Consider the following 17,068-nt stretch of genomic DNA (forward strand, 5'->3'; position numbering starts at 1 on the left):
GCGACCACGTCCCCGTCTAGAGTTTTGTGAAAATTTCTTCTCTCTTGGCTAACTACATTCGTTATGACTATCGAAACACCCACAAGGCAATATTCTCGTGTTCAAATATCTACGTGTACTTTCGCTTCACGACTTGTGATAACTATTTTCATCGATCGATTCATATCGTTCTTCGTACTAGATCACTCCTTCTCCCATGTACACTCTACTTCGATTTTTTCACGAATCATGTTCACTCTCTAATTTTTGCCAATAATCAGTTGAAATCGCGCTCACACGTTCACCCGGAATTCTATTACAATTTTCTCTTTGCCGGTTAACAGCGTTCATTACGAGCGTTGAAACATTCACGCGGTAATATTCGTCGGAACAAAGGAATCCTTGGGTCGAGTGAGCGTCGTTTTCGTGGCCCGGAGGAGTCGTGTTAACCCTAGCCGGAGTCCACCTCGAGCTACCGCTTCAGGGTCAACGTCACAGCCACACGATTTGCTGCTAACGTAAGTTTATAAATTCAGGAAACTCGAGGTTCTCGGGTCGCGTATACATCGTGCATAAGCATGTTCGGTTCGTTGTGGGGACCAATTGTACAAGAAACAAGAGTCGTGTCGGCTCGTACTTGACTCCGAAAGCGCTGAGGACACCGATAGCTGCGGGCCACGGCGAATGCAAATTCGAAAATGCCTCATTTTCGTTCGCGAATAGCATTATTTTAAACGCCCCGGGCTACGCCGCAGTCAGAAGTCGGGACTTCTCTCCTCTCCGACTGGCGCGGCTACCGCGAGAAACGCTTCCTTTTTTCTCTTCTCGAGGAGAGAACACGTTGGCTCGGGTGGTCTTGATTGAGGGGAATTTATGGTGATGCAAGGATGAAAATGTGGATCGAGAGAAGGAAGGTTGCAAGGAATCGGTTGTAATGAATGCGTGTTTGTTTTATGAAGCTTGTTACGGATACGCTGTTGTTCTATGGAACTTGTAGTATTTATGAGAATTGCATAACATGGAGGAACGTTACAAGGGCTGCGAGGAGCGTCGTGAATAATTGGTCGTAATTGATGCGGCATAAAGAATGTCGGTTTGCTTTACGAACGTTGTTATGAACACAGTGTTTTTCCGTGCTGAATTTGCAGTATTTTCGAGAATATGAAAACAGCTGAAACTGACGTTATATAATAAACATACGACGTATAAATTATCTATATACATAGATGGAAAGAGATTTTCCAAGAAAATTTCTGTGCAAATGTGCAAAGTACAAAAGCACGATTTTAAGAGTTGCTAGATACACAGCTTTGTAAATATAGAAAGCATACGTAACACATAAAAAAATGTTGTTTAACGTCTCTTATTATTCTTAAGGCATTTTACAAGAAACAAAAATTCCACGTATTTTTCGAGGAATGACCTCCCTAAGAACAGTAATACACGTATAACGCTGAAAAAGAAAAAGTTCATTTTTATAGTTGAACTACTCTAATCTATACGTAAACTTTCGTAAGTTTCTAAATGTTCAGATTCTCTAAATCCCCTTGTGAATAAATAATGTTGAGAGTTTGTTTCAAGTCGAAAAACGAAGTGTCTTTCTTCTTTTTAAGGAGGCATTTAATATCTTTAAAAAAACATTTGAATAATTCGGCGCTTGGAAAGCTATCTGCGTTAATGCGCGCATCTGTCGTTAGTGCATTTCATTAACCCTTCGTGTTCATAAAACGACCATGAACATGTACCTACCCGCGTGGTCTTTGCATTGCAAACACCCGTGGCTCATTAACTTCCTCTTTGCTTTTCGTTTGCATCGATTTTCGGTTCCAACCAGTTAGCACCATCTGGTCGTTGAGAGGGCTTTGCTCTCGATTCACAGCTGTACGTGTATAAGAGCTGTTTCATTGCGAGGAACATTCGATTGTGTCGATTACGATCAACAATCTGTTGTTGTAATTACGCTTGCTCGCTTTGATCCGCGCGTTCCAGAGATTCCACGCATCGCATGTTCTTTCTGTACTTATTAAGAACTTACTTGACGAAGACGTCGTTACGATGAATATGCGATAGCGTTTTTGTCATTAATGAACAGATCCTCTTCATTCAAGGAGATTCAATAAAGAATTTTGTTGATATTTCTCATCTCTATTTCTTTATTCATTTAGATTTTACAATTTTATAGAGTACGAAGAAATTAAGGAATTTATAGTATGACAATGAATTAAATAGTTTGTCTTGAAATTATAGAATTTCTTGTGTATTTCAAACTTGTGCAGTAGGCTTGTATATCGTTCTGATATATCTTTTGCATCTTGACAAAACTATATTATACTTTTTAATAAATTATGTTTGGTTTTAAACGGGTTGAGATGATCAATTAAGATCGAAGCAATAGTCGTGTCACTTTATCTTTAACGTGTTTAAGTCACAGATTTGCTCGTATTAAATAATTGATTACCCACAATCGTCTCACCTTAAAACTGCAAGAAGAAAGAAAATAAGAAAGCCTATCTACAAGCATCTCTGCTATTTATTGTCAGCAAAACTTTAAATAATCCCTCATTAACATGAGCTCGATGGTTTGAAACGAGCAAGCATACTGTACAATCACAGCTTCATTAGCCGTACTAAATTCTCGCAAAACAATTGCTCACGCTTTCACCGAGTCGTAAAAGACGTTCAAACAAAACGCCATTACGTTAACTACATACCACTTACGTCACCTCTAATCGTCACTCACGATCGCTTTTCAAGCGTGTCTACGCTCGCGTCTTCCCTGTTGCTCGTCTCGTCGCCGTGCGAAATTATTTCGTTCAACCTTCGAAATCCATTCTCCACGTTCCCCTGTAATTCCGCGCGGCTGGCTTTCACAGAGTCATAAATTTTCAGTACGTGCCACGCGACTATTCGACAGAGGGAAACGGCAGGAAAGACGTTAACGATCCGCACCGACGCCGGTAGGTACCAGCCGTAACTCGTAACCGTCTTTTCAGAGAAATTAGTCGGTGTGACCTGTCGTTATTTAGCGAGGATACCGCGCGAAACGCGTGCTTTAAAGGGAAACCCAGCGTTCTGCTAATATGTCACGTATATCCTTGTGCATTTCCGCCGAGGCAGCACGGATTTTCGCGCTTCTCGCGGCTGGGAAACTGGAACGACGCGATTGAATTCTTTGTATTTTATACAGTTGCTCTCGGGAGCATTTCAACACTTGTAGAAACTTTTTACGAATATGTTACGTGCGTTGTACAAAGCATTTTACAATTTCATTGACAGCGCGATCACGAGTATCATGATGGTATTTGTAAAACTTGAAACGAATTTACAAATGTATAAAGAAGTTATATGTATACCGATCTTTTATTAAACGCATATTTGTAATAATTGCTATAATTTTATATACATTTTCCAATTGGTTTAAACTTTTACCGATGTAATTACGGAATGCAACCGTCTTTTATTACGTACTAATGATATTTTAAAAAGTTTCATATGGAAGATATAATATATTCGTAAATATCTTTCGGGGTAAATGTTCGAAAACTTTCGTTTCTGTATCAGAACAGCAGCTAGTTTGTACAAGCCTGTTACACAAGTTAGATACGAAATATAAATTCTATAGTTACAAGAAAAAATATTTGATTTATCGTAATTCTATGAATATTTTAATTGCGTCAAACTTCATAAAAATGATAGAATTTGAGTTGGAGACAGAAACAGTTCCATAGCTTAAACCAAGATTATTTAATTAATCGTAATACCACCGTAAGCGTAATTTCGTTTCTGCAAGAGTAATGTCTTCCGGAAAGAGAACTGCGAAGAAAGATACAGCATTTACATGCTCAAGTACTACTTATGATTGTTCATACGTAAAGATTTCCAATATTATCCGTCACCTATATAATTACGCATTTCTGTCGAGGCTACACGGGTTTTTGCATTTCTCGTTTTCTTTCACGCGACTCGCGAAAACTGGTACGACGCAATCGAATTGTTTGTATTTTACAAGCGTTCTTGCGTCGATCAGCGACGCGTGAAAACGACCGCGTTCTCCATTTTTACAAGTGTCTTTCGCTGGCATTCGTCGCCTCCGATGAAATTACCGCGTGTCCGGACGATAATAAATCCTGTATTCGATTAATCGAACCGCATACCGATGGAAATCTGGTTTTCGACGATGAAATATCGCTGAAAGGATCGCCACTTTCCTCGTTCATTGGATAAATGAATTTCACTCGACGATCTGCTGCATTTGGAATGATAATGAATTTATCATAATGAGGTGGCACGTTCGGTTGAAAGTGGGTCCTCTATTAGCGAGAAAAAGCAAGTAAGTAAAATATCTCGTTTACTATAATGCAATAGCGACGGCACGATCTCGTCAAGTTGCGTTTTATCAACTTTCATTCGACTCGACTGGAGAACCTGGTTCGTGCAATTATCAATCGAGGACGAATTTGCGACTTGTGATCTTTGCTTCGTATATTTTCATGAAAAATAGAATACGGACAATAGAATACAGGAGAAAATCGTTACGCTAATTCGTGAATAACTTTTTGCATTACTCGTATACAGAGAGTTTGTATAGCTGTGTAAATTTTAAATACGCATTGAACGATTGATAGGAAATTACCATTGTATTATTAGAAAGTTATTATTATTAGAAGTATCATAGGAAACTGAATGAAATATTTATCGAAGATTCTCTTCGTTTAACACGAAATCTTTTCTAACGTCAAATCTCCATCAAGATTTCATTATCCTCTACAACGCCGGAAATATTTGGACTGCAACAACTGAACGAATAAATAAAATTCCGCTAGCAATTCCTAATTCTCAACTTGGAAAAATTCATTATTAAACGGCATTATTTTTATATACAACTCCCTTGGAAATTAAATCGACAACGATGGAAGATCGAGTATGTTGACTGTGGAAAACCGGAAGAAGGCCCCCAACGCGTTTCGTTAATTAAAAGATCAAAGGGTTATCGCGATTTTTGTCAGGACGTCCGCCGAACAGCGTCCTTGACTAACGGTATACTTCCTGCTAGCGAGCTTTCGCACTGACCCACATCCGCCAGTTCGCGAGTAACTCGTTGGTTTCGTTGATTGAGGATCGGTCAGGAATGGCACGGTAGTTATTACGGAGTTTAATAAGCGTCGGTGTGCTTTCACGAGATAGATGAAGCCTTCTTAGTTAATCGTGTGCACGTCAGAAGGATGTGATGTAATGAAGATGAAGAAGGAGAAGAAGAAGAAGAAGAAGAAGAGGTAGAAGGGGTAAAGGGAGAAGAACTGGACGGGAATGTGTCGCGTGTAGATCATGACGCTGGCTTTGTGGAGAAAGATGCGAAACGACGATGAGCATGCTGGATTTGTAAACGTTTCTTTAGCGAGGTAATCAAGCAGAAGCAATTTTCCTTGATGAGTAGAGAATTTTAGCATAGAAGTTACTTCAATTCTTGAGGGAGCTTATAGCGAAGAAACGCGGCGGAATTTCCGCTGGAGAATGTACTCGTGTTAGTTACGATTAATATTTAAATCTTGGTTCATTATAATTTACTCGTTTTAGAAATCATTATGGTTATTGCATTACAAGAAGCAAATATATGTTGAAGACTTCATAGCGAAGTTTCGAAACAATTTAAAGACAATGTATTTCCATAAAATTAGCAGTTTTATAAATAATGCATAATAATGCATTAGTTATTTTGGTAGGATTCTGCAATTTATCGGCTAGCTTTGAAAGCTTCTACAAGTTTTATCACTTTCTGCGACAATGAATCTTTGCTAGTAATTTTGGAGAATACTCGATTTCTTGTTATTGAAAAGCATTTGTAAGGACCCGAGTAAGTGACGGTTTGGCGAATGGAGTTAAACGTAGCAATTAAGAATTTTGGCTTCTTACCTGCTTTCTATTGATACAGTTTTGTCCTGTTGAAAAGCTCTTTTCCTTTTTAACTTTATCGAGTCCTTTTTAATAGTAGAGTACAACGATGTTTCGATAGAGTTCAGAATTGTTTGATAAATTATAGCATTCCAGAAATCTTCCTAAAGGATACTTTCGAACACACTGTCCTCTTAATCTCGCCAGGATACCTTGGTTTCTATCTATGATTAACATTTATTCCAATATAACAGAAATTGATAATATATTCACACGAAAATTGAATATGGATTAGTAGAAAATACCACAGAAAACGAATAACGTTATAAAATGCAAAACGTCTGCTTGCAGAGAGTGTGGCACGTATGTACAAAAACTCTTGACTTCATGCGTCACGTTGCAAGAAGCGGCAAAAAGTCGAAATGTCAATGACGGTGTGTCCGCCAGGTAAGGAAAACATGGCAAAAAGATGAACGCGACAGAAGAAGGTAATGTCGCTGAAGGAGTAACGCAAAAGAAACGAAGAGGCGATCGTGTATTCATTGTCCCAGCGATTATCCGTGTACGGTTGCGCAAATAAGCTGAAAAAAGGGAAAGAAAAAGGCTGACATGGCGTGAAGAGCAGAAAGCTGGTGGCACGAGGTACAAAAGAAGGCAAAAGAAAGGAAAAAGAAAGACGAAAGAAGAGGAGAACGAACAAGGAGAGTGGCTCCTTTCTTTGGTACATGTACGTTGCTTCGATAGCGGATGGTCGAAGCGCGTGCCGACCGGTTTGGCTTGCGCTCGCAGTTACCACGAACACTTACGTAGGTAGTCTGAAATTTATCGATGCCACGGCCTGGCACGTAGTCTCGCTCATCCTTTCAGAGCACACGCCAGCGTTTGTCGCTTAATTCTCGTTTAGAGGAGCTTCAATTAAGCCGCGATACATCATGGAAGGGTAGGCAGCATCAGCGAGCAATCGATCTTTTATTAAGGAAACATGAAAACGCTCGTGTGCAGTTTTTTTTGCTGCGTGAGACAAGGCGTGTGACAAGTACGAAAGGCTTTATCTTTTAGCAGCATGTAGTAAATGTTGCTTTCCGACAAGATCTTGATTTGGTCATTTCAAAGTCGGGAGAAATAAGTTCGAGAATCGTTTTTGCTTGTACGTTATTTTGTTTAAAGAATTTCTTCGTTCGTTCGATGATATTCCTGTAGAAACTATATTCTATATCTTTCGTGGTAAAATATGTAAGAACGCGGGTTTTGACTCATTTTTATTTACGATTGCAAGTTTGGTTAAACTATCCCGAAATAATTATAGATTGTGATTAATATGCAATGATAGAAATGATGTATCGGTTGAGACGATTCTTGCTTTAAATGGGGATTTTCATTTTAAAATAAGTTCGTCCCGGGACAACATTTATTATGGGATAATCTGATGGAGTTGGTTTTATTCTTCTCGTAAATGGAAATGGGTTGTCAATGAATATGCACATTGGGGTATATTTGTATGCAGTCACAGAGACAGAATGTAGTATAGTATTACTCTACAAGCTAAAAAATTTCACTTTGCCTGGAAAGCTAAACTCAATATCAATTACTCAACGCCTGTTTTCAACCAGGCTTACTATTAATTCATTTTACATAAGTCAACTCTTAACACATCCCGTGATCATCACCATCATTAATAAGTGTTAGCGGGTCTTACCAGCTTGCCATGTCAAAAAAAAGAAGACTAAATACAGTGTACGGAACGCTGCAAACGCTATAATTACCTTTAATTATTTCTTGCTAATGATTTACACCAGCTGTCAACCCTTTAAAGTAATTGTATTGCGATAAGGAGTATAACTCGCATCGAACGGCGTTTGTTCAAAGACGAGGGTAAACAAAAAAGTAAGTTGATAGTTAAACCGAGCGTTGCAAAGGTAGCGTTATTAAAAGCTAGTTAGCGAGTAATACGGCCATTATTTTAACTATGTATTCGGTATCGGGCAAAGTTGTTCTAATGATCGACTAACTGTACGCGATAAAACAAATTACACAACTTTCAACGAATCGTTACAGGTAGTTGAATCTCGCGTGCGAAAACAGCTTGTACGATACAGGCACTCGAACGATCGCACGAGTTTAGCGTTACTTTACCAACAGCTAGGCTATTCTCACATCGCGATTGTTTGGACAATTAAAGAGCGACTAACGGTGTGACTCGGTGTCATCGTCGACTTTTTCCTTTATGCAACATTAATCTTCTGTAATCCCATGGATTACGACTACGCATTGAAAGCACTAAATGTTCGTCAGATTTGCACCGTTTCATCCTACGCGTGCTTTACGCGTGATTTACAGTGTACTCGCGGATAAGGTTTAATCGCGTCAACTCTATCTGACAGCGTAGAATTTATCAGCGTCTCGTATTTTTGCCCGAAATCCAGCATCCTAACAGTCCGCTTCGCCTACGGAAAGTCCCCTTTTATTGGCGAATAAATCCCTGTCGGGTTTCTATATATTTTTCATTGATCACGACAACCGCGTACACGCGCACGTGCAGCAAGCAGCCGCGATGTAAATCTTTCCGAGCCTCGTCCATCCTAAGAGATCTTAGCACTGTTGGTATCTAAACGTGTATCCTTGCAGTATTTGTTTTAAATTGTTATTCGATAGACTGTCTGCTCGATTACGAGTTTTGGCGTTCCACGCATTTTATGTTGCATTATGATATTATTGAATTGACAAATTTGGTACGAAGATGTTTGGTGTTATGCATCGAGTTGTTAGAATATGAAAGGAGATTGAGTCCATGAATTTGGGCACGTTCCATTTAAGCACGTTTGGACGAAACGCGGAGATTAATTCTTTCCATTAGATTTGATGAAAGCAAACGATGTACCGTGAAATTATACCGCTGAATTGTTAGTGATTTGACAGTTTTATATCTCTCATGAAGCAATGTATATATTACGATTACTGCTGCTATGTATTATCAGATCCTGTAGTTTCGTAATTAATACCGCGAAATCGTTTGTAGCAATCTTTATTAGACAGTTAACTCACTATCATCCTCTTAAAGAGACGGTATCCATCTATAGAGTAAATTGAATTAACCGCTTGCCTTGTAATATATCACGATACTAATGATATTGTATTACTAATTGATACTACACGCGATATGGATTGAAATTCAAACTTGACAAACACAAACGAGACTCTCGCATAATCCACAACTATAATATATAAGACTCTCGCTATCCCACGGCGAGGGGTTAAGAGACCCCACCAATAAATATAAATTACCTATCAGGAATAAAGTAAACTACCACTCGAGCCAACAAAAAGCGCTTATTATCGCTCAATTATACCGCCAACGCAACATACGTCGTAACATTCTTAAAAACCGATCGAACACGATCCTCGGAGAAAACATATTCGCTCGGCACAGCCACGACCGATTACAACAAATTTTATCGGCCGAATCGGACATAACTTTGGCCAACACTGGCACAAAGCGGCGCGGCCTAAACGCTTGTCGCGAGTCAGGACTCTCCTGCGCGCCTCTTTTATAGTCGAATAAATCCGTCCGTTCGATTTTTCTATATTTTACCGTTTAAAGTCGTCTTAACGCTGGCAACACACGCGGCAGGATACAGAGCTACTAGAAGGATGTTGGTTGGCTGGCGACTCTCGCGGTGTAAATCTCTAGCTTGGTCGTGCTCGTTGTGCCTGGTGGCGATACGTCGTGGTGCAGTCAGATACGACGTAGGTATATCTACCTACGAGGCGGTTGCACGCGTCGTTACTTAGGCTGGTCGACGCCAGGTATTCAGAGAGGCAGGCCACGGCTGCCCACGTAACGCGGCCTGGCTTGTGCACAAGCTCGCGGACAGACTCGAGGAGGCACTCCCGACACGCGCCAATGCATGTCTTGCTCCATTTCATCCTCGCCTATTCCCACCACTTACTCACCTACTTACCCTACGAGACGGAAACTCTGACCGAGACGTGGCGCGTTGTAAAGCCACGGACCGGCCGAGAATGGAATTTCATGCGGCGCAACACGCCTCTTGCAACACGCGTCAAGCGCGATGTCGATCTACCAACTGTATACGCCTTTTATCGCGTTCGTTGATATCGTTTCTGGGTTTCCTCGCGACTTTGCATTCACGTGCTTATTTCTGTTTATGTATTATGTCTACGAGTGGATTTATCGTTGAGGGTTAAACATTTTGCGTAAAGGAATTTGTAGACGATTTTATGATAATGTCAGCGATTCTATGCGCACCGGTTGTTTTAATATCGAAAGGTTAAGATTTATGCGTTTGCGAGTTTTCTTCACATTTTTGCCTCGTACGTTATAATAGGCAATTCTATTCATCGATGTTGCTTTATCTCGAAGATTACGAGTTTTATGTCGAACAATTGGTTTGTGGTTTTGTTATAACGCGATATAAATTGAGTACCACGTTGTCTTATCATTACGGGTTAAGGATATCGCAATAAAGGAGCTTTTTGAGATTTTCTATATAGTATAGGCAATTCTATCTATCTACACTGCTTAATCGCTCGGAAACGATGATTTTTTATGTAGCTTCTACGCTCAGGTGTTGCTTCATCATTGAGAGATTAGGAATGATTCGCACAGGAATTTCCTTCAGATTTTGTGCTCATATGGGTAATTATACGCATATGTGCTCCTTTATTGTTGGAAGATTATCTCGAATTTTACAGCACAAATCTTTTTGAAATTCTCCATTCTCATAGGCTATTCTCTGTTTAGGAGTGCTTTGTCATTGATGTTAAGGATTTCAGGTAATGGGATTTAAATGCAATTCCGTGCTCATGCGTGTGGTCCTTCGTCGTTGAAGTTGGGGATTTTGTGAAAAGGCATTTTCATGTGATTTTGTGTCTATATGAATAATCCTACGCACACGTGTTGCTTTCTCTAGAACTTAGCATAAAGGGATTTTCTTGAGATTTCGCATTCGCGTAGACGATTCTATACAATACACGCACCTATAGTAGAACTCTGTTTGTCTGAAGTATATAATTAGGGTTTGTATAATAGGAATTCCAACAAATAGTCTCAGCCAGCAAGAGTTCATTTAATCGAGCCAAAACTAAAATTTCATTCAAATAGATCGACTTCCCATAAACAGAATTTCCATATTGCATTAATGTGATTCTACATAAAGTAAGCTTATTACGATTTCTCATTTTCCGGTATCTTCGTGTTAGATCGCCCGCTTTCAATGGAAATCTTGAAAACCGAGAAAAAGAAACGTGACACGATCTATCATGTAAATCCAAAAATCTCCAGATAAATCTGACACGTGTATCGTAATCCCTGACAGTTTCACGACCTGTACGATTCATCCGCAGATACGTCTGTCAACAACAAATCAAACCGAAAGAGGATTTAAAAATGATCGCGTCTCGAAAGTGACAGAAGTATGACTTGGATGAGATCGATCGATACAAGATCAGTTGGCGGTCGAATGGATGTAATCACGGTAATTAATCGATTGGATAAGACGCGAGGGAATGCTACGCGGTCGGTGGTCGTTATTTTATTGCTTTGGTAATGTGCCGACGATTCAGCCACATGTTGTTGGTTGGTACTCGGCTGTTTTGTAATCCGACATTGCTGTTGCAACGTGCATTACGTAGTTAGATATGCTCTACGATCCTCGTTTGAGGAAGATAGATTGATAATCGTACGGTAATCGAGTGTTCGACTACTGTAATTAAGCTGGTAATTGATTTATTAACGAGCTATGATTATTTTAATTGCACTATTTCATATTCATGTCGATTGATATGGAATTAGACACATAACAATTAGTCGAATTTAGTTTTCAAACCGCAAGAAGCATTACCATCGAACGTTCTATTTAAATCTAGAAATGGGAAACGGTGCGGAACTGTTTGATTTGCCTTGATCGTAAAGTCCGATAAATATCAAAAGAAATCGGTTTGCTACCGATGATTAAAATCTCTGCTCGATTACAATCGTTAAACGTTTCCAGTTTCCTTTCATGTTGATATTATATTGTTACGTTTAGTCGATACCTTATTACCGTTCATTTCATTCAACTGTTCTTTCTCTGTTTCGTCTATTAAAAAGTTCACCGAATGAAACATCGTGCATAACTCGAAAACTCCAAACATCCAGGTATGCTACTCTACTTTTCAAGATAGTTCTATAATCTCAGGTATCAAAAACTTATTTGTTAGAAAGAATTATTTTGCTTTCATTCACTCGTGTCACAATATAATTAACCTCATAAATTTTTTAAAACGGTATAGTTGCTTTATTTCAGAAACCAATAACTTAGCTAGAAGTTAACTAAATGCAATTAAACGTTTCGTTATTCTTCCAACAGTGTGCAAAACACGGATGAGTTATTCTTTGCAGTTGTTACAAACAACACTGCGATGATATTATTACGAAGCAATGAGATTAAAACAAAATTCATATAGAATGAAATATCGCTTCTTATAGCTTTTGAAGTTTTTGGAGATTACCAGAGACATTCTCAGCCTCTATAAACTAAAAATGTTTTCAATCCGGAAGGCAGCGTAGCGGAAGGGTTAATGTTTTAATTTACTCTCTGGCTGTATCATTTCTATGCGCTATACGTACGAGTATACGCGTAGGTTTGTGCCGCGCGGATCACGGGGCCCGATATCTCGGACAAGGGAAAATATTTACGGGAAAATTTCGCCGTGGGTGGCGCGGCTTCATGAATAATTTCGGTCCGCTGGAGACTCGTCAGCCGTCGGCTAGGTGCCCCAGGCGCTCGGTTCTAATTACGGCAACTGCAGAGCTCGTCTGCGCCTTGGGCGATCCCTCGGGTCAGTTTCCAACCCCCGTTTTCCTACCCCAGCACAATTTCCGCAGAGTCCACATCCCTTCCACATCCGTTCTCTGAAATGCTAGCGGGTGCTGTACCCCTGCCTTCTCCAACTGCCTGCGAACCACCCCTTCCATTACCCTGCTTTTGCTATCGGTATACGTCGAGTACCTCTGCCGCGGCACCGGTAACCGGTTTCAAAAGTTTCCAGTACCAGCGTCTCCGTCGTGTTTTCCAATTTCGTGAGGATCGTCTCACGATTCCGATGTTCCAAACGCTATCGCGATCTGGTTGAATTTCCCGCGGAAATTCGCCGAGAGACGCGTGTTCTTCGGTTTCTACAACCTCCTTTTGTTCGTTCTTCTCTCTCCTGTCGCGTTTTTTGTCGGCGTGTTTTAGCGTCGTTCTTTATCGTGAAAATGTTTGGTTCCTGTGGAAGCGCAGCAAGGTGATCGTAATATTTAACGTTGCTTCGCGTACGATATATCGATTGTATAGGAATTTAATGGAGTGAGATAATGTAGTGATACGCGCGTGTGAGATCTAGCGTATTGCACAGTCAAATTATCTCAGCTCTGCCGCGGTTCACCAACTTTTATGTAGCGGTATTATCCTTGTTTTTATGTTTGCAGAAGAAGTTTTTACGTTTTAAGAAAAGCTTAAAATATTTGCCTATTGTTACGTTACTACGGATGCGTATGTGGATGTACGAGAGAAAGCAAATCGTTGGAAAGACGCGCGACGAAAGTACGGTAGTCGAACGGGAGAGACAAAACAACCTACTTTATATTCTTCCCTGTTGTTTCATTTGCTTTCAACATCATCACTCTTAAACATTGCCTGCTATTGAAAATTCTTCTCACAATGCCATTCTATATCCACATAGAAGCTGCATCATAAAAACAGATAAATAAGAAACGAAGAGAGAAATCTAGGGTAAACATATGTATCTCCTCTTTATGAATGAAAATTGCGTCACGGTGAGTGTCTAATTAGAATAGAGAATTCACGACAAAGGAGTATCTCACCAATGCAATGTATAAAATACCAGGGCAATACGAGTTGTGTTGGTAATTGAAAGTTAGTTGATATCGCGATTGTCAGACTCGTGACTGATGCGAGTCTCGCCACGGGCTAACCGGATCTTCTCAAGAAAAGAAACGATACTCCCCTGGTTCGATCTATCGAAGAATCGATCGCGCGGAACGGTTAAAACGAAGAAATTTCGAGGCAATATGGTTCTTTGAATTGGTAACGAAATTAATGGATACCGGTAAGGAGACACGTAGCGTACGTGGCGAAAGATAAATCGCGTTCACCGTTTCGTCATTTTCTGCCACGGTTTCGAGAGAAACGTGCTTCCTCTAACGTGAATGCGTGGGCCTCTATACGAACCGTTACTTCGCTTTGTCACGGATTGCACGTCTCCGGATGACAGCACGGTAATTATTTCAGATAGCAACGCGTCTTAACGAACTGGAACGTTTTCTTCCACGGTTCGAAAGCTTTTGAACGTTCGACGTTCGATACGGTTCGATCGCTTCCTCGTAACTCTCGAAACGCCTCACGCGAGAAAATTTAAGAGCTCGTCCTCGTCGAGGCGGTTCTCGTAAACTCGAAGACACGAAACGCTTTGGAGAGAGAGCTTTCCTTCCTTTCTCCTCCGCCTCATTCTTATTCCTTTTCCTTTTGTTGTATTTTCTCTAGCGTGTTTCTCTCGCTGGAATAACATCCCACGTTGAACGTGACTGTGTAGGAAAACGAACAGGAATTTCGTTCTATAGCTTTGTTATAGGAGATGATGTTGTGTGAAGTTTTGTGGAAAAGATGTTGAGACTGTACGCGTAATTTATTCATCCAAGATTCACGCGTGCTGAGGAATCTTGTCGTGTTTCGAGAATTATGATGTGCACGGTAAATGATGTTGATGTTTGTTAGGACAAAGAGCAACGATCTAATGTTCTCTCGAGGAATTACGTTATCAAATACTGTTTAACGACATTTATAGAAATATTTTCTCCTTTACTTAGATCAAAAACGAAATTAGTCAAATTCCAAACTGCTATTAAAATTCACACATTGATTCTCACGAAAGGGAAAAGGAAATAAGAAACATAGAAATAGAAAGTGATGTATTAAATTACATATTACAATTATAAGTACAAAGCGGTATTTCAAGCTATTTTTCAAAGCTTATATAATTCAAGGCTTTCCAATTTTCTTTTCTATTAGCTCTTGTCAGACGTTCACAATCTACGAAAAGAAAGAAAACTAAAAACGATGCATTAGCTCTATAAACTGCATTAACTCTCGAAAGCGAATTCCGTGCAACGCGGCACGATATGTCACTGTTGTGGACGCGAGATGCATAATTGATCATAAGTATTGTTCGATGACGCCGGAATGCAGTCAATGATTGAGCAATTTCATTGTGCCTTCGCTACTCTGTCTATTTGTGCATTCGTAGGATACCGTTCAAATATTACGACTTACGCTTTTTCCTCGCATCTATAAAGTCGCGAGATCGTCATCCTATCGACTCCGCATAATTATCCTAATCCATGGACGTTGTTGATGGTTTGTAAGTTGTTCCACGTTCGCATTGTGTAGTGAGTCGTGAAGTAGATAGTCGTGAAGTAGTTGCAAAAAGTATTTGCATATACTGTTATTTACTAATGAAACATCTTTCATCGGCCTGTATGCTTTTCAATGTCGCAGTATCAAATTTTTGTAGTCATATAAAGGTACCATTGAATAATTCGGAACTTACTAAATTGGGTTTAATTAATTGGTACGTAAATGTTGTAGTAAATAAAAAAAACGGTGTGCAAGTAATATTTATAAATATCGTACAATCGGCGAAGTATACTGATATTAAATGTATATAAATTTATGGTTCGCATAAATGCACGATCGATTTATTTTGACTACTACTCAACCATGGACTATTCATTAATTACTTGCTTCAGAAATATCGAATCACATTTACGCTAAAGTAAGTAGATACTCTGGATCTAATTCTTTATATTTTAGTTTACGTAGAATCTTCCGAAGAACGTGTTAGTATCGTCGAATAGAGATTAAACCGGTAGCTGATGAGGGGAGAAGTACGTTGTGTGCTATCTGGTAACTGTGTCTAGATAAAATGTTCTGCATCCTATAAATTGTTCACCGGTTGGTTAGTTGCCGTACAGTTGGATCAAAAGTAAAACTACTGATTAGATAAATCGGGAAGGAACGAGCGTTCTAGGAAGCAGCCTAGCTTCGCACATTGTCTTTTTTCTCCCTTTTTGTAATCAAAGTTTGACAATATGCCAACGATCCGATTATAAATCCACATACCCTATCGGTACATTTTTCGCATTGAAAAATTATGCATTACTCTAAAAAAATATATATATATATATAGAATATATTATTCCTATCCCTAGCAATAGAACTCGTTTTATTAAAAATAGCACCTATAGATTTTTAAACGATGAAAGTCCTAGAAATACATCAGAAAAATAATTTGCCTCGCTTCAAGTTCAACGAATTAACTCAATTTACTTAAAAATATTAAGAAACATTCATACCACTTAATTTTCCTAATAATTCGATATAAATAACCGATAGAAGAAAGCAAGAAAGTAGTTGAACACCCACCGTTTTTGACACGTGGGCTCCAGGTTGACGGTTGTTCTCGTGTCCACGGCGACGACTTACAAAAATCCCCCGACTTTTCACCAGGAAAAGAAAAACTCAACACTTGCTTCGAGCCACCGTGGAGGTAACGCGCGGGAAACTCGTGTATCACGCACAGATCCACGTGGTCACGATTCACGTGTCTTCTTTCGGGAGGTAAAACGAGCGCGAGCCGCACTCCACTGCAGCTTTAATGGGACTGAAGTGTCTTCGCCGGCGTCACAGTGTTCGCGCTACTTCCACCACCACTGTAACTACCACTACCAGCGCAACCACCACCTCTAGCCACCTCGACGTCGCGTTGGTCTTCCCCTCTCCAACGCCTCTTTCTTCCTTTAATATCTCTCCCTCTCTCCCCCCTCCCTCACACTCTCTCTCTTATTCTCTCGCGGCGTTTTGGTAAGCGCCCTGAGCTTGCAATCCTCTTCACCCTCGAGGTCATCCTACTCTACTGTGTGTCAATTGGCTTCAACCCCGTTGGACGCCCTGCGGTCAATTCGATATTCGCGGCTATCATCGTCACAACTACCATTTACTACATTTTCTTTTACACAACTTCTTTATAGCCAGCTTACGGTTCTCTTATCAGATTCGATCTGTGCGTTAGATTCATCATGACGATCGACATCCATATGTAAACATTTTTATTCTCTATCGTTCATGTATATAATTTCAAT

At 39.9% G+C, this 17,068-nt stretch overlaps 1 protein-coding gene across 1 annotated transcript in view; it reads right to left on the reverse strand.

Moving 5' to 3' along the window:
- The window catches only part of LOC100746963 (BTB/POZ domain-containing protein KCTD1), a 40,651-nt gene extending 24,015 nt beyond the window's left edge, over positions 1 to 16,636 (reverse strand). Inside the window, exon 1 of the mRNA XM_003487744.4 lies at positions 16,353 to 16,636. The gene's annotated coding sequence lies outside the window, so the exon portion shown is untranslated. The remainder of the gene's footprint in view (positions 1 to 16,352) is intronic.
- Between the last annotated feature and the right edge of the window lie 432 nt (positions 16,637 to 17,068).

This window comes from Bombus impatiens, unplaced genomic scaffold, assembly GCF_000188095.3.
Source record: "Bombus impatiens unplaced genomic scaffold, BIMP_2.2 scf_0197, whole genome shotgun sequence".
Taxonomy (NCBI): Eukaryota; Metazoa; Arthropoda; class Insecta; order Hymenoptera; family Apidae; genus Bombus; species Bombus impatiens.